The sequence below is a fragment of the Vulpes lagopus genome, chromosome X (assembly GCF_018345385.1).
Source record: "Vulpes lagopus strain Blue_001 chromosome X, ASM1834538v1, whole genome shotgun sequence".
Lineage (NCBI taxonomy): Eukaryota > Metazoa > Chordata > Mammalia > Carnivora > Canidae > Vulpes > Vulpes lagopus.
Window position 1 is genome coordinate 7,241,084 of NC_054848.1, and position 24,787 is coordinate 7,265,870.

Below are 24,787 nucleotides of genomic sequence, written 5' to 3' on the forward strand. Positions count from 1 at the left end.
TGGTTGCCAGGGGTTAAGGAGACAGGCTTGGGTGAAGGGTACATGGGACCTCCTTGTACACTGGTTCCTAAGGATCTATAATTATTTCAAAATAGAAAAATATTTTTAGGGATCCCTGGGTGGCGCAGCGGTTTGGCGCCCGCCTTTGGCCCAGGGCGCGATCCTGGAGACCCGGGATCGAATCCCACGTCGGGCTCCCGGTGCATGGAGCCTGCTTCTCCCTCTGCCTGTGTCTCTGCCTCTCTCTCTCTCTCTCTCTCTCTCTCTCTCTCTCTCTGTGACTATCATAAATAAATAAAAACTAAAAAAAAAAAAAAAAAAGAAAAATATTTTTAAAAGCCAGATTTTTATAGGCGCCTGGGTGGCTCAGTCGGTTGAATATCTGCCTTTGACTCAGGTCATGATCCTGGGGTCCTGGGATCGAGCCCCGCATTGGACTCCCTGCTCAGTGGGGAGTCTGCTTGTCCCTCTCCCTCTCCCTCTCCTCTCCCCCTGCTCCTGCTCTCTCTCTCTCTCTCTCAAATAAATAAATAAATAAAATCTTTAAAAAAGAAAACCCACATTTCTACACTAACAGAGCCCTGGGAACAAGAGCATCCAAATGGCCACATTCAGTCGTAGGGTTGGTCATGGCTAGTCTTAGCTCTCAGTAACAGCAGCCCTATGCACCTTCAAAGTATACTTTTTACCAATTCTACCTTCTGTATTTACCGCTCTCCCAAGTAATTTTGTTTTTGCTTGCAGGACAGAAACACATAAACACGAGTATTAATTACAATTTCAGTTCCAAGTAGAGTTTTAAATATAAGGTGCGTAATACTGTAAAATCATGGAACCACTGTAAGGAATAAACAGATGAAGAAGAAATGCTTTCTTGGATCACGCTGTATAACAAAGGCTCCTTTCTTAACCAAACTTTACTCAGGCTACCTCAGTCCTCCTCTTTTTTTTTTTTTTCAAAGATTTTACTTATTTACTCACAAGAAACACAGAGAGAGAGAGGCGGAGACACAGGCAGAGGAAGAAGCAGGTTCCCTGTGGGGAGCCCAATGGGGGGCTCGATCCCAGGACCCCGGGGTCACGCCCTGAGCCGAAGGCAGATGCTCAACCTTTGAGCCACCCTGGTGCCCTAGTCCTCCTGACTAGGCCTCAATCTTAGCCTCTATCCTTGCTGGGCCTGCATAGCCCAGTGTTAGCAAGAATCCTGCTAAGTCAGTTTAGAGACAATCCCCCACCCTCAAGATCTGGTCACCCTGACCTGCCATCAGGAAGAATCCTCTTAAGTTGGCTTAATAAGAACCCCTCTACCCTGATGCCTCCTGTTAATAGGTTTCCATCATGCTATGAATTTCTAGCTGCACGGACTAAGTCAGATCTCTCTCCCCTATTGCTATCATGAAAGTCCTAAATAAAGTTTTCCTACGGTTTTAACAAGGGTCAGAACAATTTTTCCTGGGACCCGGGGTGGCTCAGTGGTTTAGCGCCACCTTCAGCCCAGGGCGTGATCTTAGAGACCTGGGATCGAGTCCCACGTCGGGCTCCCTGCATGGAGCCTGCTTCTCCCTCTGCCTGGGTCTCTGCCTCTCTCTCTTTCTCTCTCTGTCTCTCATGAACAAATAAATAAATTTTTTTTAAAAATTAAAAAAAATAATTTTTCCTTTAACACATGAAATCTAATGATAAGTGATCACGTCCATCAATGAGATTTGGTATTGTTTCAGCATATGAGGAGAGCTTGTCCTACAAAGGTACTTTTTAGCAACAAATTAGTTTTCTCACTTTATGGGGATTATTTTTACATATACATGCAAATATACATGCATTTGTGTGCATGCATGTCTCTCTCTCTCTCTCACACACACACACACACACACACAGATCTGCCTGAAGAGATGCCTTTAGGTGACCACATCCTTGCAGTACGTCACTCCACTGTCCATGTGTGTGAATATGCATGATTCTGTACAGGTGGGTGTGTCGTCATTCAGAAGCTAACAAGTGGAAACGTCCATAAAACCCAGACTTGCCTGAAACTTTGTTTCCAGAAAGAGAAAAAAGTAACCTAACATTTCTTATATGTCTGATATGTAACCAATACTCTTAAGTGTTTTATATTTTATTTTTTCATATATAGTTCTTCATTTAGTCATTACATAAGCCGTATGAGTTGGTGACAGTATTTCCATGGACAGGTTTAGAAAGCTTAAGGAATCAAGCCGAGATCACAGAGCTAGCAAGTGGCATATCAAGGTCCTCCCCGAAGGGTCTCTGAGATTGTGCTTCCAAATCTACCGCCTGGAGACAGTCTCTTAACTAAATAGTAGTTTTATCTCTGTCAAAATAATGTCAAACATCATTGCACGACCTGGTGTTTTCAGGTTTGTTTGTTTTTTTTTTAAGAAAGATGCCTTTGTTCAAATGAAATCTTTTAATCAGAAGCCCAATATTTTAGAAGAACAGAAGGAAACACCCGAGCTTTTTGTGTTGAACAGCAGGGAACTGGAGGATGGTTCTTGCTCCCTCATCTCTTTGCTTCCTGTGTCTGGGCAAAACCACTCTCCTTCCACCCAAGCATCTCTGCAGACGTTCTGAGGAGGGAAGGTAGACACAGCACTGGACTACCACCAGTCTACTACCACTGGAGGAGATTCTCCGTGGATCCCTTGCACCTCACACACCTTATGAGCAGAGGCACTGGGGGGCTTTGTTTCAGATGATCTTTTGTGTCTAGCGAACAGTCTTAGAAAACAATGATCCTGTCTCCCCACAGAGCAACAGGTAGCTGTACTTACGGTCTATAGTAAGAGATTCAGGTTCGGGACCCCTGGGGGGCTCAGTGGTTGAGCATCTGCTTTCGGCCCAGGGCATGATCCCGGGTTCATGGTTTGAGTCCTGCATTGGTCTCCCCGCAGGGAGCCTGCTTCTCCCTCTGCCTGTGTCTCTGCCTCTCTCTCTAGGTCTCTCATGAATAAATAAATAAAATCTTTAAAAAGAAGAGAGACATTCAGATTCTCCAGCTCAGGATCCACACCCACAGGGCAAATCTACCACCTGCACAGCATCCAGCCAGGCTGCTCTGGGTTACCCTGTGGGATTGGGGCTGGCGAGAACGAGTGCGATCCTGGGGCTCATGCTGCTTGCTGTGCCGTGTGAGTGATAAAACCCTCTGTCTCTGCCCCAGGAGTCTCATGTCTTCTGCCAACACTCAAGAAAACAGTGGCAGGAGAACCTGTTAGCTAGCAAGTAGGGGAAATCCTCAGACCCTTCACAATTCTTTTTTTTTTAAATTTTTTATTTATTTATGATAGTCACAGAGAGAGAGAGAGAGAGAGAGAGAGAGAGAGAGAGAGAGAGAGGCAGAGAGAGGCAGAGAAAGGCAGAGGGAGAAGCAGGCTCCATGCACCGGGAGCCCGACTTGGGATTCGATCCCGAGTCTCCAGGATCGCGCCCTGGGCCAAAGGCAGGCGCTAAACCACTGTGCCACCCAGGGATCCCCCTTCACAGTTCTTGACAACCACCACTCTATAACTTATTTAACACACATTTACATAGTATTTAGTCTGTATTAGGTGCTCTTCTAAGTGAGAGACTAACTCACTTAATCTTCATAATAACCCTGTAAGATAGATACTGTGACTATTATTTCCATTTTACTGGGGAGGTAACTGCAATCATCATGATGAAGTAGGTGGATCATTCCCATAAAATGATAAGTACTTGTATATATTTACAAGCATGAAATGATTTTCCTTATTTTTAAAAAGATTTTATTTATTTATTCATGAGAGACAGAGAGAGAGAGAGGCAGAGACATAGGCTGAGGGAGAAGCAGACTCCCTGCAGGGAGCCTGAAGCAGGACTCAATCCCAGGACCCTGGGATCACGACCTGAGCCAAAGACAGATGCTCAACCAGTGAGCCACCCAGGCGCCCCGGATTTTCCTTATTAAAAGAAAGAACATACCTTGAAACCTCAGACCCAGGCAACTGCTCTCCTCTGGTTGGTCATAAAGCCCCAGTCTTCCTGAAGGCTGACACAAAACCCCATGGGGCAGAAATATTAAAAACCACTCATAATTGACCTTTGGTATTTTGAGAGGAAAAGTAGAGGCTATTGCCCTAAAGATTTTTCCAGGGTCTTGAGTATTTAAAGTGGGCTCTCTTATGTCCTTGGAAACGGTCATAATTCCAACAAACTGAGTACTAACAACATGAGCATCCTCCCAGAATTAGACCTTCAGTAGCAAGCAAATTTGGAGGTTATTTGTGCTTTATAAAGCTCAGGCACTTGACATTCGTTAGCTAGGGAGTGGAAGACAAAGCGATAAACAGGCCTAGAAAGCTGGACTCTTGCATGCATGCTTGCTGTGAACCAGTTCCACTTTCATTCATATAAAATCTTCAGAAATTAGCTACTTTATGATAGGAGTCCTTTTCGGATTACTTCCAACATACCTGGGGAGAGTCAACAAGATGTATCACTCTGGTGAATGATTATTACAAAGATAGATAGACTAAAATATGAGTATCAGGAACAATCCAAAAAGAAGGATGTGGACAGACACTGACTGCATAAGAAATGCTAACGGCCCTAAAATACATGCAAAGATGTTCAACATCACCCAGAAGAGAAACAAACGGAAAGCTACCTCTTTTCACGTATTAAGTAGGCGAAAATGTAGAAGGTGGATGATGCACTCTCTGGGGAAGCTCTGGGGAAGCACTCGCACACACCGGGTAGGCAATTTTACTTATTCGTCGAAATTAGAAACTGACCCAGCAATTCCATTTCTTAGGATTTGTAATACAGACACACCCACCCCACACCAACTGATGGATGTCTGAGGCTTTTCTAGGCACACTGTTTTAAAAGCAAAAGATAGGATACAACCCACATGATCAGCAGGGGAAGGGGCAGATAAATCACAGCACGTCATCACGATGGAATGCTGCGCTGTTGTTTAGGAAAAGGCAGACGGAAGGGGATCCCTGGGTGGCTCAGCCGTTTGGTGCCTGCCTTAGGTCCAGGGCGTGATCCTGGAGTCCTGGGATCGAGTCCCACATCGGGCTCCCCGCATGGAGCCTGCTTCTCCCTCTGCCTATGTCTCTCCCTCTCTCTCATGAGTAAATAAATAAAATATTTTTTTAAAAAAAGGAAAAGGCAGAGGGAAGCTCTGGGCAAACTTGTGGAAAGATCTCCAGGATAAAGTGGGGGGGGGGGTAAAAGGGTGCAAGTAGTGTATGTGAAAGGCCACTATCTACATAAAATGAGGGAAATATTTTCCTAGTCTGCCTCCGATAATCAGAATTGCTGGGAGTCTCCCATCAATACCTAGAAATGGAGATCACTCTCAGAGACACACAATGTACTTCACATCTTGGCCAGCTCAGGAATGATAATGTTTATACACTCACTAGGGACTTCAGAAATCCTCTAAGTTTTTCTTCAGTGCTAGTATTTAAGGGGCGCCTGGGTGGCTCAGTCGACTAGGCACCTGCCTTTGGCTCAGGTCATGATCTCAGGGTCCTGGGATCCAGCCCCACATCACATCAGGCTCCCTGCTCAGCAGAGAGCCTGCTCCTCCCTCTGCCCCTTCCTCTGCTCATACTCTCTCTACATCAAATAAATAAATAAAATATTTAAAAGAGAGAGAAAGAGAGAGAGAGAGAGAGAGAGAGAGAGAGAGAGATGCTAGTATTTAAATTGGCATGAGGATAATGTGGACACTCTGATACTCTGAGTTGACACTCTGAGTCGACGGTTCAAACAAGGTTCGAAGCCCTCTGAGATCACAGGCCTCGCGCCTAGGCCAGTGACTTTCAGACTGTTCCCTGAAATGACCCACAGCCAGTCAGCAGTTTACCTGGTTAAAACTCGGCCGGCCGGTTTGGTAGTGCTTTGAAGGGGATGTTCCCTTCTTGGGTTTTCTGCATTCAGACAAGATTTGCAGAGGAGCTAACAACAAAGGGATTTAATTAGAAAACAAGAGCATACTGTGGGTCGCTTTTTGAAGAGGAACCATGAATACATATTCTTGTGGGCTTTTGCCTGATTGCGTTTGTTAATAAGGAATGCCAAAACATGTGCACCAAAAACCATTCAAGGTCTTTTGGTAGCAAATTATACTTGTAAATTTGATGTAAGTTGATCACTGGAAGAACTCACACTCTTTGAAGATCTGAATTCATAAATGTATGAAAGAATTAAGTGGTTCTTTCCCCTAGTGATATAAAGTATTAAATGGCAGGGAAAAAAATGTGTTTGAAATCAACGGAGGAAATAATTCATTTTGAAAATTATCCCATAAAAATGTTAAATAGGAAAAATATGTTGGGCCAGTTTCTACTGGATAAATAGAGCAGAAATACACAGTGGGCCAGCCTAAGGCCGATGGGCCGGGAAATGTCCCGTCAAGCTCTTTGTCTTCTGTAATTTTCTTGTTACTCAACTCGGGACAGTGTTAGGCACAGTCATCTATTCCACCCCCAAACGACAAAGAAAGGGAGACTAACTCTGATCAGCAGAAAACTGGCTGGCCTTGGGAGCCTTCAACGGGGCAGTGGCTCCTGATCAAGGAGAAATGAATGTCTTTGAAGACTGCATCTTAGATTGTTTTGTTAATACATGAAATTCTCTCTTTATCATGCAGAAGACTCGTTTCAAAAGGAAAGTGCAAGTCAATGAGGATTAGTTTGGCTTCTCGGAGGTCGGAACTAAATCTACAAAACGAAGAAAACGAGGCTGAAATAAACAAGAATGTGAAATTGCTCATCCGCGGGGATGATGTAACTAATACTGACATAATTTCCAAGCACGAAAGCAAAACTAGGTCAAAGCATGTTGGCCTAACATAATAAGCATTTTCGCTCCCAGAATTTTACCATGTAGGCTGTGTCTGCAGGCATTAATGTCTTCTGTTATCAATGTTCGGGGCTGTCACAAACAATTCATGTCTTATCACTCTTTGTTAGTTAAACCAAAACAATGTAGTTTACATGTGAACTATTCCATTCTGACAGCTGAAATGTTAGAAAGGGGAAATGTTAAAAATATTCAGGAAGTGTCTCCTCCAGGCTGAGAAGCACTGATCAGTAAATATTTATTATTTAGTCGTCTCCTATCACGTTCTCCTCCACTCCGAAATTTTTCTTACTCAGTTATTCTGACTTTTATTATTCCTTCTTTCACCCAGAGTCATATGGAGAGGGCGGTAGCATCGATACCTCTTTAGAAATCCTCTTTACACCCTGACCGATGAGAAAAACCTCAACTGAGTCCATCAGTGAGTAGCCAATTTTTCTATTCTGCTTTCCCCAGATGCAGACTAAAACAACTCATACTTGCTTCGCCCTTCTGTTTGCTCCATTTCATTTTCCTTCACAAAGCACCCCTGATTAATTCACAGAGAAAGGGACTCCCCTCGCTCCTACAACTTTTTTCTGTGTAAACATAATCCTCCTAAGGTTTTGCTCTCTGATGTGTTCACACTTACCTAAAATCAGAGCAAAGAATATGTAGACAAAAGTAGCACAAAATCCAAAGATGAGGCTGTGTGACCATTTGGATTTTTCAGATAGTATTTGCTCCTTACAGGGGATGATCACAGTCCTTCCTGATTCTTGACTCCTTAGAAACCATCGACCCCGCTGGAACCGTCTTGGCATTTATCAGCACATTAAATTAGGCCGTGACCCCAAAACACCCAAATTACATCTTACCAGAAGGCATATGGTGTAGTCAAAAGACAGTAAGATGGGGAGTCCATAAGACTCAGGTTCTAGAAGTAAACCTGCTTAGACCTTTGCTCCCTGATGGAGGGGACAGCATTCTTCTGAGTGACAACTTCAACCCACAAGTGCTCAACTTTTCACCAGTACTCTTCTCATGTCCTAAATAAAGATTTCTAATATTTGGTGATGTCTTCCATTTATCTGTTTCTTTATCTGGTCATTCATCTCGTTATTGGCAAGTGAGCATTCAACAAATTCCACTTGTCCACAAACAGCTCCTTTCTTCTTAATTATTTGGTGAAGGCCACTTCAAAATACATACAACTGAAGCCACACTCTACCGCTTGACATATGACAGATAACATAGTCTACTGCGTGAACCCTTTGAAAATGTATTAGTCCCGTTGTCTCCCTAAACCATTAAATGTCTCAGAAATTTCTATTTCATCATTTTAACCATAACTCTCAGATGGCCTGTCACACCCAGAAGCAGTGAAAATGCTTTGTCCAGCATATGTCTTAAATTTCGTAGAGGAAATGTGGCCGCCATGTGCAGAGGATAGAGCAGGAGACTTCAGTCTCCTCTCAGAAACATTCTCTCAGTTGCTGAGTGACCTTGGGCGTGCCACTCCCCTGGCAAAATAAACCAACTGCACATGGCCCAAAGGCCTAAGACACCAGGTTGGGCTTCATGAGAGCAAGAAGCAGACTCTGGTTTTGCTTTTAGGCTTTGAGCTATGGGAGGACACATCCCATTTCTTAACCGCTTCTGTAGCCCCATCATGGAGAGTCTAAGCAAAGCTGCCGGCCACGCTCCAGGCTGTGTCCTCACCCAGAACACAACCGCATGGGTTACCTGGTTAAGCAATTGCAACCTACTTTTATGTTTCATGTTTCTCTCAGGTCAAACCATTCGGCCCTTGCCGTTCCCCAACCCTTCTAACATCCTTTCTTCCTCTTGAAAATGGTTTCTGGAATATGCTCTTTCCTGTCAAAATTCATCTAGCACATGCTCACAAAATATTTACTGATTCCCTGTGTGTGCCAGGCACTGTGCTTGGGCCCAGGGATTAAAGGTAATTGAGATGTAACCCTTGCTCTTGAATAACTCAGTCCCAAGATTGGTAGACAAATAATTAACTGGAAACATCCACACCATTTCAAATACTTGTGTGAGGGTGCCTGGGTGGCTCAGGGCATGACCCTGGGGTCCTGGGATCAGAGTCCTGCATCTGGCTGCCCACAGGGAGCCTTTTTCTCCCTCTGCCTGTGTCTCTGCCTCTCTGTGTCTCTCATGAATAAATAAATAAAATCTTAAAAAAAATACTTGTGTTGATAAGAGGAAGCTCCGGCTCTTTTTCTTTCCATTTATTCTAATCCAATAGACATTGCTCAGTCTACGAAGAGCATCCTTACAAGCAAGCCAAACCCCCACGTGCTCCGTTTCACTGTCCCCTCACTTGGCTCCCTGTGTTTCCCTGGCCGTCACTCACCAAGACCTCAGTGGGTCCATAAGTTGAAGCAAGATGCTGAGAAAAGAATAAGTGTAGAGGTGGGACTCACGGGTGGAGACATCTGCAAGTCCCATCTGCCAAAGGCATGACCCTGCCCACTGACGTTGTCCTGCAAAGGGCAATCGTGATTTTTACAGCTCGAGGCTCTACTGCTTTTTCTCCAAGATCCATCCTGAGGTTTGAAAGCCTGAGTCATGAGCTTTAGCTCATCCATATTGCTCCTTCCCCAACACCTGGTGGAGGCCATTGTCTAGAGGAAGGAAGTAGGAGTGTGGTTTGGAGGTGGGGCAGGGCAGGGGCGAGGTTGGGCCATTAAAGAAACTCAAGTCTCTGTGTATTAGGATAGGGGGTCCCAATGGGACCCAGAAGGTATCAGAAAGATGGAGAAGGAAAGGTGTAAACACTAGTGTAAACTTTACCCACTTCAAGAATTACCAAAGTAATGGTAACTCTCTCCTTCTGGGTTCCAGCCCGTGTAACATGTCCTCGAAACTCAGAACTGAATCTGACGTCAATCCGATTGGTTATTTTTTAAGATAGTTCTGGAAATGGAATCATTTCTCATTGGAAAACATCCAGGGTTTCAAAGGACAAACTCTTAGAGCATAAGGTCTTCCTAGATTGGGGACTGCCTTGGAGTTATTTTCCTCTATTGATAAAAATTGGTTAAATTGCTACTTAATAATTATGATAAATGGGGATCCCTGGGTGGCTCAGCAGTTTGGTGCCTGCCTTCGGTCCAGGACATTATCCTGGAGTCCCAGGCTCCTTGCATGGAGCCTGCTTCTCCCTCTGCCTGTGTCTCGGCCTCTCTCCCTCTCTGTGTCTCTCATGAATAAATAAATAAAATCTTAAAAAAAATAATGATGATGATAAGTGTATTTTAACTAGGAATTCGTAACTTTCTACAGATGGATATGTAGCTAAAAATCAACTAATCTTCACAAATCCAAATCACTTGTCAAGTCTCCAAAGTTCAAGAAATATTTGGCTACCATCAATTTATCAAGTAGATCCTTATCCATACAAGTATAGTTATTAAGAAGCAGGCATTCTGCCCACGAATAACTTACATTATGCTACTGGTACAATGAACTATATATCAGATCAAAAGTCCTTTGAGGGCAGGGATCATATTAAAATCATGTTTGTAGCCCAGAAAGGCATATAATAATCATTTAAAGTAGCTTAAATGAATGGACTACTGAATATATTAATTCTATAAGTACTCAGTAAATGTCCTTGAATAATGTAAGAACAGGAGAGCCTCTGTATTATACTCATCATAAACAGTTGACTGTATATAAAACCTTTAAATCCACTTGCACTACAAATGATCAGTACATCTTCCACTGTTTATGCCGTTTTAAGCCAAAACTTCTTTTATAGCACAGAGCAGATAAGTTCTTAGTTTTATGTTTGCTTGTTTTGTTTTGTTTTCGGAAAGTCTTCTCTAAACATTTTTTTTTCCAGTGCCGCAATTTTCTGACCTCTTTAACACGACCAGACTTTCTGGAGGCCATTAACCATCCTAATCTGTGTCTGAGGGATATTTTCCTCCGGGGTGGGGGGTGGGGGGAAGGGGGGCGGGGATCTTGTGGATCCAGATGGGTCCCTAATATTTTGTCCTTTCACTGAAATAAATTTCTAGGACGTGCCAGGTCATAAAACTAGGCAAGCAACCTTCTAGAACAAAACCCCGAGATGAGTTTCATGTGAAATAAAAGGAGTTGATAATGAGCCAGAAAGAATCATGTTGATAAAACCATCCCATGTCTAAATGGGAGATTAGATTCCTGTTTGACCTGGCTTTGTAGCCCTTTCTTTAATCACAGAGTATTTGATATTCTCTTCCTTGAATGAACTCATTTTCATCGTGGCTTTGGTCACAAGATTAAAGAATCGCTAACTAATTGTTCCAAATAAGCAGGGCAATTCTCCCGGACTCTGATCTGGCTCCCAGCGGCGTCCACCGCCGGCCTGGCCTTCCGTCATACACACTTCAAGCCTGACCTCTGCAGGTGGATAACTGAAATGCACACCGCCCGACCGGACTGCGGCCTTTCTTTGGAAAATCCCACCAAATTCTCAAAATGCAAACGCTCAACACCAAGTACAACAGAGATATTGATGTAATATGTTGGCTTTCCCTTTCGTTTCATAAGTTGCTTTTTGGAAGTAGCAACCGTTTGACTGGAAAGCATTTAAATTTCATCTGCAGAATACTTGGGTCGTGGCTAACCACTCATTCTTTTTGCCCATCGAGAAAAAAATCCACATGATTTGGATGAACTGGGATCCTCAGATCGTGCGGGTTAAAAATGTCCTGATGGGCCTCACCTTTTCCTCATCGAACAAATTCAATTACTCTTTGTCGGGTGACCAATCCCGCCCCCCCTTCACAAAACACCGTGCAGTCCAGGTTGCCATAGCTACCTTGGATGTCTATTTACCACACAAGGGATCAAAGCCAGGAGACATCCACATACACACTTAGCCTTAAAACTTGCTGGAATGTCTGCGGATAACATGCACCTACCAATTAAAGGATTTGCCCACAGCCTATGCGGGCCATAGCCAAGCAAACTACGAACCCATGTCCTAACGAATGGCAAGGAAAAGCCAACTGGAATATTTCAAAACGACCAATAAGAAGCTTTAATTGACAGCAAGTCCTATGGTTAATAAATTCCCTGCAAGGGAGAGAGAGCAGGGAAGGCATGAACATTTCAACGTGTGTCGAAGACCCTGGACCTCCAAACCAACCTCCAAACCACGTGCAAAAACTTGAAACAGCTGTTGAAAGGGAACATTTCTCAGATACATATTTGAAATTCCGGTTAGTTACCATATCTTGCTATCTCAATGTTGGGACAAATGAGAACAGAAATGCCTTTTAAACTTTTATAGGCTTGACTTTCAAATGAAGGGAACCATAAAACATACTTGGGACGCTACGTGCTGGTTACAGACCGGTAAGAAAAAGGACGCAGTAGGAGGGTCCTGTTTTAAGCCCTGTCACTTCTGATTCCGAGCCTCGGGCGCACAGGTAGCCTGTCTTTCGGAGTGGGTAGGATCCATGGACAGAAGCGCACCTAATTTGCTGTGTGTCTTTTATGCTTCGCCCATCTCTGCCTTCACCTCACCATTTGTTCAATGAGGATCAAACTGCCACCTCGTTCTCTCCTGGGGATGTGACAGAGAATAAATAGATCATGTTCGTAAAGGACTTCCTAATCCTCAAAGGAAAGATTAATACAAAGACATTCATTATTAAACCAGATGTCCTTGGGCATTTTAATTCCAATCTGAAGAATGCAAAACAGGCGAGTCACAGCTTCCTTGTAATAGCACCACGCCAGCTCTGCAAGAACTGAGCAGCTGCTTGAAGCATTGGCTAACTACCTAATTTTTTCCCTTCACACTGGAAGGCACCCTGTAAGGCGATGATTTGTTTTAGTCTATCAGAGATCAGAGTGGGCACCTTCTCCTCCTAGAGCGTTTTGGAAAGTCATCAGGATATTAAAAACACAAAATAGGTCTGGTAGGCAGTTCTGTCTGGAGAAGCTGATTTTTTTTTCCAGCCCGAAAAAGAATTATTTGTTCTTCTCATGTGCAGGGACAATGAGTGGTGCGCTATTTGGGGAGGATATTTGCAGTTGCGGGAATGCCACAGGCAAACCTGTTGTTTTTGGCTGGGCCTCTACAACAGGTGGCCATGCCTTTCCTTTTGCCTGGGAACACAGCAAATTCCTTCTCAAGGAAGTTTCAGGAAAGTTTCCCATTTATGATCAGAGTGCAGAGAAAGATTGGCACACACGTTGAAATTACTTCCTGATAAAGGCAAACCAGGTTTACACTTTGCTTTTGTCCTAACTCAGCGTGACCTTAGGAACCCTTAAATAATATTACCCTTCTACGTGGGGTTTTTTTCCCTGCCACCCTGGCAGAAAGCAAAACCCCTCTGAATCTCATCTCCAGGCAGGCAGCTTTCTAATTCTGCTGGCAGCTCCTGGCTACCTGCTATGCCTGGTACGTGGCAGGGGTCTCTTGGCTGCCGCACCATTGCTCAGGGTTGTGCAGCCCTCAGGACGGATCACTCCTCAGCGAAGAAGAGATTGGGTTTCATTGCTGAGCTGATGACACACGGACCTGCTAGATAGTTAACGCTGCAAATCCGGCTGGGGCCGCCGGGCTGGGATGGCAAATTGGCTGGTGGGTGCGATTCACCCAGCCTGGACGCAGCAGTTTGCCCCAAGAGAAACTCAAATAAAGTTAGGATTAATCCACGCCAATAACTCCACCATCCCCTCTACATTGTTGTTCTGGCTGCTGTGGAACAATGTGCTAGATTCCTGAAACGCTGGACTGCCCTGATTCTTTGGGTGAGCAATGAGTCTCCCCCTCTGCCCCCCTTCCGCCCACTCCTCCCCCACCCTGAGACATCCCACCCCCACCGCACCCTCCGAACAGGCCAGAAAATTATTAGACACACAGAGTCAGAGGATTAAAAAGTCGTTCATTCACTAAGTAACAAAGGAGTTATTACATGCGTACCCTTAAAACTTCAATACCGGGCTGAATTCCAATTCACGCGAATGCCACAGCGAGCTAGGCATGGGGGAAGTCATGCCAAGCCGGACAGCATGCCTCTGGCATCAGGCACGGGGAGTGCCGCCGTTCCACAGGGATTGTGTGGGAACAGGGATTCTGAAAATTGAGCTCAGACATCACCAAGGAGAGGACAGGTGGCCCTGCACAGGATCAAATGACTCCTTTGTTCCAGCTAAGGACCTTTGTCAAAAATGTTTTGCGCTCCTCTTTTGCCTTTTAGATCCTTTCCATTTGGGCCTCTTGCTCCTTCCCCCCATCCGACCCGGCATAAAAAGAACGGGGTCAGTTGTGGGTTTGCACAACTGAAAGCAAGTGAGCCTTGGCCCCACAGTGTCCAGAGAGGCAGGGGCAATTCATTGAAAACACACACGGCACTTGCTCGTGTAAATGTGCTTCTCTGCACTCACGGGAACTTGCCTACCACGCCTGCTTGGGGCACAAGCGGCGGAGGGTCTTCGCGCCCCGCTCAGCAGGGGCTCCGCACCACCGCCCGGGGCGGCAGGAAACAGAAAGTTCTAAACCACCCCCCACCCCCGCCCCAAAAGGGAAAGTTGGCTTCCTATGCAAAGCACTTATCCCAAAGTGCTGGGGGCGGGGGGTGCCGAACCCATTTAGAAAAAAAAAAAGGCAGAGCTTTTCTGGTGGTGAGACAGATGCTAACTTTTCCTCCCCAGATTTGTTGAGAACTGGCAAAAGCAATTAACACCCTCTAGTAATTGTGTGCCCTGGGCAGCCTAGCAGCCCGTTCCCAGTCTCGACTTCCCTTTCTAGGAGCAGGGGTCTTCCCGTGTACATACTGACATCAGAGTCTCCCGTGAGTTGGAAGAAGTTGGAAATCGCACCCGTGGCTATTACACCCTTGGCTTCGTACGCCCACTTTTTTCTTTTCCTTCCTTAATGGTAAACCTCTGCCTGGGCTGATAAGGAATTTTATCATTCTGCCCCGAAGCCACGGAAGGAGCCGCCTGCTTAGAATTCCTTTCAAAGACTCATTTTAAGTAATCCCGAGCCTTGCTCAGCTCACTGCTTCGGGGTTGTCTTCTCACGTCCAGAAGCAACACAGTTTCAAAACTGCTGGAACAGAAAAATTAATCTGCATTTTTCTGGAAGGGCTGTCTGTGCTCATTTGAGGCCGGTTCCGCCTTCTCAGCCGCAAACGCAGTTAAGTGCTCAGAGTGGGAAGCCGAAATGAGATAAGACGCCCCGTGTAATTCTTTTTCAGGATATTCAGTTATCTTTCTTCTAATCCGAAGCGCAGGATGGAGGCTAAAAGCTCGAGATGGATCCTGCACAATACATTCCAGCGACTGCAAACTGGAATTGATTTACATATTCTACAAACCGCTTTTAAGCCCCTTACAATGACTGGCTGACATCACCAATCACCGTTAGAGGCAAAGTGGGGAGGGGGTAGAAGGGGGTGGGGGGTGCGGGGGGGGGCTCAGAAAATCGGCCTCTCGGGTTCCCTTCGGAAAATGCAGCCGCGTCTCCAGGGCAAACGGCCGGACTTGGAGGGGCATGTGCTAGCCCGGCGAGCCCCAGCACCGTCGCGGGGGTCCCCGGCTGCGCCGCCCTCGCGGCCCCCGGGCGCTTACCTGCCTCATGTTTAGAATTCCATGACCCATCCGGCAGGGAGCGAGCTGCCTCGAAGCCCACGCCGCGGTCTTCAGAGGAGAAACACCAAACCCAACAGAAGCCCGCAAGACAAAAGCAACTCAGGGAGATCCACAGGCAGCAAAGAGCACGTTTTCTTCCTTTTTCTTTGATCTGTTGCTACACGCACTCTGCCCAAGACAATGTCAAGTTTCTCAAGCTTTTCTTCCCCAGCCTATGAAAAGTCGGGCTCAGGGAAGCGAGGACCGCCTGGCTCTTATTTCAAATCGGGTCTCAGAGACGTCGTAGGTGGCTGGCTTGGGCCCCAGAGGAGCCCCGCCAATCAGGAGAAAGGGGTGGGTCCTGGGAGCCAGAAATGCTGCCTCCGCGAGGATTAGAGAGCTTTCGGGATTTAAATGGCTGGAAGCAGCTGGAAACGCTGCGAACGCTCCCCAAGTAAAGGATGACTTCTATTCTTATCTCCATGCTCTGCATCGGCTCAAAGCCTAACTCAACCAGCCCGGGCCCTAAGGCCTTTGGCTTTTAGGAGCTCCTTAAAAAGCACGAAAGCATTTGGAAGGTGCACAACTACTCTGGCCAGAAAAGTGCAACATTCAGGACCCACCCATATCTTGAAAAGGGTGTCTTTGCACCAAGTCCTACTTTGGCAAAGATGGGGGGGGGGGAGGAATCCAGATTATTATGCAGAACACCTTAACTCAAACACGCACCTGCCTCATTTCCATATAGATGAACTGTACTTCCAGTCTAAAACAAACAAACAAACAAACAAACAAACCCAAATCTAAATGGGAACTTGCACACAAATCTGTTGAAATGCAACAAAGGACCAAGAATCTATCTGTTGAGTGCCCAAGGCATGATTTCAGATAACACTGTTACTAGAAAAAGAAACACTGATGTTTCCTTAAGAAGAAAATGTCGAAGGTAAGTGTACCTACTGCTCACCGCGGCTGCCTTACCAACAGAGCTGATCTGGTGACCTTATTAACCAACCGGGACCTAGCTGGCCATCCTCTCAGTAGAACTTAAACCCGGACTTAAAAACAAGTCCCAAAGTTCGCTTTCTTGACTCTACATAAACAGTAACTTAATTCAACTCTTAACCAGTGTGATTTCAATGCAAATCTTCCTTAGAATTTCAAAAAAGTGCAAGTCGAGCAAAGACTACTTTGTGTAGCGCCAGTGGTATATATATATTCCTCCCCCTCCCCAAAGAAGTGACTAAAATTTTGTGAGAGTAATTCAGTGAATATTTTTAAATCCCTGTATCAGAGGCAAAAATACCAAGTTAGGGCAGCCCAGGTGGCTCAGCAGTTTAGCACCGCCTTCAGCCCAGGGCCTGATCCTGGAGTCCCTGGATCGAGTCCCACGTCGGGCTCCCTGCATGGAGCCTGCTTCTCCCTCTGCCTGTTTCTCTGCCTCTCTCTGTGTGTCTCTCATGAATAAATAAAATCTTTTTAAAAAATAACAAGTTAGCAGATCATGAATGGGCAATTTCAAGAGTGTCATCTACATGGGCTTAGTAGGTATGAACTCTGCCCAGTTCTGTGAAAACGCAGCGGCCCAATATCTGGACTCAGAGGTCCCTAACCCCACCCCAGCCCCCCACCTTAGTAGGCTAAGGCCCCACCTAGTGACATAAGCTGACTTGTGCTTATTTCGAAGCCCTTCTTTATGACCTAGACCAACCTCAGCACTACTGACATTTGGGGTTGGATCATTCTCCACGGTGGGTGCTGTGCTGTACATTGTTGGGTGTTGAACAGCACCTCGGTCTAGGCCCACTAGATGCCTGTGGCATTCTCACAGCCATGACACACAATAGTAACCATTTACCAAATGTCCTCCGGGGAGGGGGGTGAAATCACACCAAATTGAGAACCATGGATGTACTGGCTCTGGAATATTGGTTCTCAACCTAGAGTGTGCGAGGAAACTTCTGGGGAGATTGTTAAAAATGCAAATCCCAAAGGTCTGCTCCTGTTCCAGGGGAATCTGATTTGTAGGTTTGAAGAGGAGGCTGGGAATCTACATTTTGGTGCCACCATCACAGGACTCTGATTCACTTTGAGACATACCGTCCCAGGTATGCCCTCAGCCCCGGGACATAGGGAGCTACCCAGAGCTGCTGCCTTTCAGTATCACTCCAGTTAAATCCCAAGGCGCATCTAATTTCTCACCTTCAACAGAAGCTTCTGTGACAACTGCATTTTGCCTTCTGCAGTCATCATCCCAAAGGTAAATGTGAGCTGGGATTTGCTCTCACCATCACTGTGCCCTTTCAAAGTTCCATCCATCTTTCTTCTCCTTTAGCCTACTCCCCTACCACCCTACAAAGTCAAATGTCACCCCCTCTTCTGTGCTTTCCCCAATGCCCCAGGACAGATTAATCCCTTCCCTCCTCTATGCTCATAAAGCAGTTCACAGACACCCAGGTGGTGTGCTGGTAAATGTTTAACAACCAGCTTTCAAAACAACAACAACAACAAAAAACCCGAGGATTTGTAGTAGCCTTTGCCAATTTCCGTAGTGTAAACACTCCCTCCTTTCCCACCATGAGGACGCCGAACTCCAAGTTGGAAAGAGTGGTGCCCAATCAGGAGATGATAAGCACCAGCTTGAGCAAACCGTAATACACCTCTGCTGTCACTTCCATGCGGTACTGTCATCATCGACTCTCGAGTCTCTCTCCTGTTAAACTGTAACGCTCTCAAGGGCAAGGATGGCGTCCTATTCATCTTGTAACCCCAGCCACTTGCACTGTACCTGCTGTGTAGCAGGTGGTCAACCAATGTGCATAGAGAGAAAACGCAATGCAATGTGCAGCTTCTCCGAGACACGGACACCAATCTGATTGCTGCCACTGCCTCATCCACAGAAACCGAAACTCTTACGGTTACCTTTTTACCATAATGTTATATCTCTTCTGTACTTATGAAAACAATAAGCATAATGCCATCTTCCATCCTAAAACTCCCACATCTGAGCACCATAAACAGACCAGAGTGAAAGACTAGAAGCCTGTTCTAAACAGAGCCTCGGCTTCATGGATGTATTTGTGAGACACCATATTTTTTTATGTTTTTATATGAAGGCATCACACGCTTTTGCATCCACAAACTTGCACATCCTATCAGCTATTGATTACAAAGATCTCCAGGAGGAATATATACAATAACCTCTGGGAGGTATATGGAAGGGCATTTCCACTGGTAAGAGAGACAGTAATTGATGATGGTCATCTCTACTCTCTTCTCGTTATGCACAAAGACAGGAATGCTACTGGTGGTGTCGTTAACAAATAGCACTTACGAGTGCCTAGTGTGAGCCAAGCATGTTGCCAGGTTCTTTGCAAACACGCACCATTTTCTCTCCACCAAAATATCAAAAAAGTAGACATCACCATTGTTGGGCTAAGGTGGACAGACAAGATCACTGAGACAATGGAAATTATTGTTACAAATTGCTGTACCAGGAATCACTTGTTTGGGATTAGGATTACTCTGCTTTTTGTTAAGTAAAATATGCTGTCTCCAGAAGTGTTCCGGAAACGCCTAAAGAAAGTGGGTGGTGTAAAAAATGAACTCTTTTTCATTTACAAATAAACAAATATAACTTTTAAAACTTCTTTTTTTGGTATAATTTTTAAAACTTCTAAATGAAATAAATGGCCCCTTGAGGGTTGTCCATTAAGTGAGCATTCGATCCACTTATTGGGACCAGTGTGAGCAAGTAAAGTGAAACAGGTAAAGAAACATGCTTGACCAAAGGAGAAGATGTCCTCTCCTGCAGTGTGTGATAAACAGTGTTTGCAAATGACAGCTGAAGGGATGTTGCAGTGTTGACGGATATTCCTTAAAAAGTAGCCTAGACAACAGTCCTGTGTAGTTATGTGCAGATTCGGTAATAAACAGACCCGCACAGTCAATGTCACATAGGCGCTTAGGCAGTTGGCCCTGGGAAGGCCCTACTGGACATGGGCAGGCATTCGCCTGGCACCTCACAGGAGAACTAGCAGGATGCATGCCCCGTCTTTCTGTGTTCTATCAGGGTCAAAGCACATGGGATCAGCATTTGTATAAGTAAATAATTGTTGACCAGCAGTAACTTTGTATAGTTTATTGAAATACCCATCAGGATGCACCATTAAAAGTCAGTGAAAACCAGGGTGAAATTGCCTAGTCAGCCACCTGGAAAGTGTGCTCGATCAGAGCGCAGTCTTCTGGGTCTATGAAGAGAGTGTATTTCCTCTCCTTCAGAGGTTCCAGAAGCCCAGTTGCTTTATACCTATGGCAGCAAAGGAAAATCTGAGGAATACTGTACTTGAAATAATTGGTCAAGGTAGTTTAAGACAACAACAACACAAGGCCCTGGTTAGAAAAAGAAAAGCCCACCTAGAATTCTTACAGGATGTCACAGAACAGCAACAAGTTTCTCCTCGTTGGGTGTAGGTACTCATTACGCCTGTTTCCTGGAGTTGGCTGATGGAAGCATTGTGGCTTAACAGAAGCACAGGTCATAGATGCCATTTGGAGTCCATTTTTGGTGTCATTGTGGCCGGTGAGCTGGCTGAAGGACTTCAAGTAAACCAACTGACACCTGAAGGCCCACATTTTTCAGGGGAGAGTTGGGCAAATTATGGACTGAATGTTTGTGTCCTTCCCAAAATGCCTCTTTTGAAATCCCAACCCCTACTGTGATGGTATTAGGAGGTGAGGTGCTATCTTTGGGAGGCGAAGGTGGAGCTTCATGAATGAGACTGGGTCTTTGTAAAAGAGATCCCAGAGAGCTATCTCACCCCTTCACCTCATGAGGACAGCAAGAAGACAGCTGGCTGAAGCAGGAAGCAGGCTCTTACCTTCTACCCAACGTGCCCACCCCTTAATCTGGGGCTTCCAGCCTCCAGAATGTGAGAAATAAATGTCTGTTGTCTACAAGCCCCCTAGTCTGTAGTACTTTGTGGTAGCAACCTGATGGATGAGTGGGAAAGGTTGTTGTAACAGTTGCTTGTGCGAATGTTTTGGATGACAGACTCTGGAAACAAGGAAAGAAATCTGTGAATACAAACACAGAAGGAAGAGGCATCCTGTGAGAAATGGTTTTGGAGAACGTACCCTAAGGACAGACTCGCAGACAGCCCAGAGCTGACTAACTGGTCACCGGTCAGGGTTTTCAATACACTGAACTTGATGTTTCCTCACTTGAAAATTAAGGAATTAAAACAAATCATGCTATTTAAAATTTTAATCATAACTATTTAATAATTTCTGCTTTTAGAGGGGAAATATTTTGACATTTCCTAGTTTTTGTTCATGGATTAAATATGGCTGATCCTTCATTACCTTCCTCTCAGTAAGGTGGTAAAGGTTTATGGATGAGCTTGGCGATGGTTTTTATATACTCCTCCTGCTGTCAGATATTCTCTACACTCCCAATTAAACCTTCTGCTTCATGTCAACACGCTGATATCCTACTTCCCCGAAGTAATTCTTCAATTTCTAAGTCATCTACTTTTTTTGCTACAATTTTGTGCTTAAATTTAGAAAGCTATTATAATAATTTATTTTGTACTTGTCCTATTAACCCTTTTCCTAGGCTCTGAGGTCAGTGAGGCCTGTATCAGTCAGGGTCCTCCAGAGAAATAGAACCAGTAGGATATAGAACATATATCTTGAAATTTATTTCAAGGACTTGGCTTCTGTGATTGTGAGGACTGGTAAGTCTAACATCCATAGGGCAGGCTGACAGGAGCTGATCCTACAGTTCTGAGGCAAACTTTCTTCTTCCGGGCACCCCGGGTGGCTCAGCGGTTTAGCACTGCCTTCAGCCCAGGGCCTGATCCTGGAGACCTGGGCTCCAGGCCCATGTCAGGCTCCCTGCATGGAACCTGCCTCTCCCTCTGCCTGTGTCTCTGCCCCCCTACCCTCTCTCTCTCTGTCTCTCACTAATAAATAAATAAAATCTTAAAAAAAAGTTTTTTTCTTCCTCAGGGAAACCTCAGTTTTGCTTTTAAGGCCTTCAACTGATTGGATGCAGCCTACCCACATTCTCAAAGAGTCTAATTTGCGTAAAGTCAACTGATTATAGCTGTTAACCATATCTACTAATGTCCTCACAGCAACCCCTAGATTAGAGTTTGAGTGGCTATAGCCTAGCCAATGGACTGTTGTATATCCCTTATAACAACAAGCACACAGGATATGGTCAATTAGTCAGTAAATGTTTACTGAATTGCTGCAACTAATAATAATGACAATTTCAAAACAGCCATCAGTAGAAGGCTCTCTTCTCTCTAAATGATGAAATTTTGCTAATAGATTTATTATGTGCTTCTCAACTGCAACACTGGGAAGGTAGGAGCTATGTAATTTTGAGATAATTGGATTTCTTTTTTTTTAAGTACTGGGTTGAGATTTATTTATTTTTTATATAAATTTATTTTTTATTGGTGTTCAATTTGCCAACATATAGAATAACACCCAGTGCTCATCCCATTAAGTGCCCCCTCAGTGCCCGTCACTCAGTCACCCCCACCCCCCGCCCACCTCCCCTTCCACCCCCCTGCAGTTCGTTTCCCAGAGATGAATTGGATTTCTAACTCGTGATTCTGTATCAAGTCATAGTATTCATCAAATGTCAGGATGGAATGGGATTTTTTCATAGAAAGACTCAAAATTTTTGCATCCCTTCTACTCTGTCTTTGGATTCTACTCGAAGATATATTTTAGCAAAAGGAGGGAATTAAACCAAGAAAGAGGAGCCAACAGGACTCCGAAAACAGGGAAACCAACATAAAGAGAAGCAAAGATGGTAGATGTGGCAGTCCTAAAAAGACCCCCATCTAAGCGGTAGCAGGAAGATGGACAATTCCGGTCTGAGGTCTCCAGGGCAAGAAATGATATTGATAGATGACATTCGAGGATGAACAGGTACACAGAGATATAAGCAAAAGGTGATACTATTATTAATTCCAGGAAAAGCAAAAGAACGCACCTAAAGCAGCACAGTCCTAAGACACTCCTTACATCGGCAAGGATCTCTGATACAGATCCTGCGGCAGAGATGACTGGAAGCCAATCCAATATCCATCTTCCCCCCCATATCTTCCCAACAGAGATTCAGTGTATTTGGTGGCAGAAAGGTGTCCAGCTGAGGAACATCTGCCAGTCTCCCTTGCAGGTGTGGGTAGGGATATGAAATTGCATGGCCTATGGAATTTCAATAGAAGCTGCCGTGGAGGGCTTCCGGAAAAGCTCTTAAAAGAGACACACGGTTTGCCTGTTGCCCTTCCCAACTTCCCTACCAGGAGAACGGATGTAATATCTGAGGGACTGGGGCGACTCTGTCGCCATGAGAAGACTGGAACACGTGGTAGAGCTGGAAAACAGGAAAGACAGAAGGATCCTGGGTTCCTGAGGACATCTTGAGTCTCTGAATGAGCCCTGAACTTTGTGTTCTGTGCGAAAAATAAACTGCTAATTAGTGGGAGCCAATGTTTTGGAGTCTGTGGCTCATAGATGAACACAGTTCCTAACTGACACAATTTTATTGGGAGGATGTGGGGTGGGATGAGGAGGGTGGTGCAAGAGAGGTCATTTCTTTCTGATCCTATGCAGGATGTGAAAGATAAGGTCTAAAATTCATAAACCGAGAAAGAGCAATAAAAGCATATTACGGGAAATATGGAAGTACCTATCAGAAGAAATATTTACAAGTTGAAAGTGATTGCTCCTAGAATGGACTGGGATGGCTGTTTTTATTACAAGTCTTTAGTATATTTGTACTTTGAAGATATATTACTTTGATAAAAATTAAAATGAATTAAAAATAAACAAAAAGATACTCGCTGGTGATTAAATCAATTTCTTGTCCTTAAACTCACTTCCTGTATTAGCAGTATGTTATGATTATCTGGCCCATAGTTAACCAAAGAGTCAAAATAGAGCATTCGAGAAGTTACATGCCTGATGGCCCATGTTGAACCTCAAGTGCAATGTCACCACGTCACGCACATATGATCTGATTGGCATTTCCTCTTTTCCCCACCACAGATTTAATTTGCTCAGAGTTTATGACTGATTTGCCATGTGTAGTGGGAAATACATATATCAGACAGCCCTGACTTAAGCTGTTTTAGACTAACCTTCTTTCAGATCTCCGGGAATCAAAATTCTACAACCCAGCTGTCTTAATAATTCATTAGACTAATTTAAAAAAAACATTTTCTTTTTATTCCTAATTGGCATCATTCTTGACTTAAACTCATTTTTTCCCCCAAAATTGGGCTTAAGGATGGCTAGGAATAGCTGGTTACTCTATATTATTACCACTTCTTATTCTTTCCTCTCTCTTCTTTTTCTTATATAAGAAAAGGGTTAGTCTCTCAAACCTTTAATATCTTAATGCTCAAAGCTGATTTTTAAATTAGCCTTAGAGATTAAAAACACATTTACTTTTGTGAATCAGATCTCAGTTTTTCTATGTTAGAAACAAGCAAATCAGGCTGGTTCGTTGATAATCACATGGACAGAAGGTGAATAGAAATTTTAATCAAAAGAAGCTTTGAACAGGATTTGCGCTCCTTGCCTGTAGAAAGACAATGCTTTATCCTTTAGATTGACACTTCTCAGATGCACAGAAAGACTGCTGAAATGGCTGTATTTTTTCCCCTGATTGGCACTACTCAATAAGTGGTTCCCAGCAGAGGAAAACCTCACGATGAGCCAGAATCATGGCTTACATGCCTCTCTCCTTTGCTAGACACAGATTGGGCTGGGTTTTTTTACTCTCTTTTCACAGCCAAGAAAGAATAGTTGCCCTTATTTCCTTATAACTAGGAAGCTCACCGTGAGTTTTTCCTCTGCTGGGAGCCACTTATGAAAATTCACCCATACTGAGCTAGGCTTCCCTCTACTATTCCCCTGATACAAGATGCAAGATAAACATAGTGAGTCTCAGCAAGAAAAAAATGCGAACGTTGGGTCTCAGTGCCTTGGCTTTCTCCGTATTTACTAAAGAGCTCTCTTAAATATCTGAGGAGCTGCATTCAAATGAAGCTTCATTTTATTTCTCCTTCGATTTAATAATTTCCAAAAGGAAGAGCCTACATTGCTTGTCTACTTTATAAGTGGTGCCACTATTTAAAATCATTTTAACGTGAGTGATTTAAAGAACATGGTACAATGAACAAGATAACCGTACCCTTATTTGTGGCATTATCGGCTTTATCTATGTTGTATCAAAAAGCCCTACTGACATTTCTCCTAAACCATATCTGTGTGGGGAAAAAATAATTTCATTATGGTCACCTCT

General features: G+C 44.4%; 1 protein-coding gene across 4 annotated transcripts in view; it reads right to left on the minus strand.

Annotated features, from left to right (window-relative positions):
• MID1 (midline 1) overlaps positions 1–24,787 on the minus strand; it is a 351,552-nt gene that overhangs the window by 147,007 nt on the left and 179,758 nt on the right. For 2 of the 4 annotated variants that reach the window (XM_041740835.1, XM_041740831.1), the window contains exon 1: positions 15,454–15,734. The exons of the other annotated variants lie outside the window; for them this stretch is intronic. The gene's annotated coding sequence lies outside the window, so the exon portion shown is untranslated. Of the gene's footprint in view, positions 1–15,453; positions 15,735–24,787 lie in introns of those variants that run through there. 4 annotated transcript variants of the gene reach the window in all.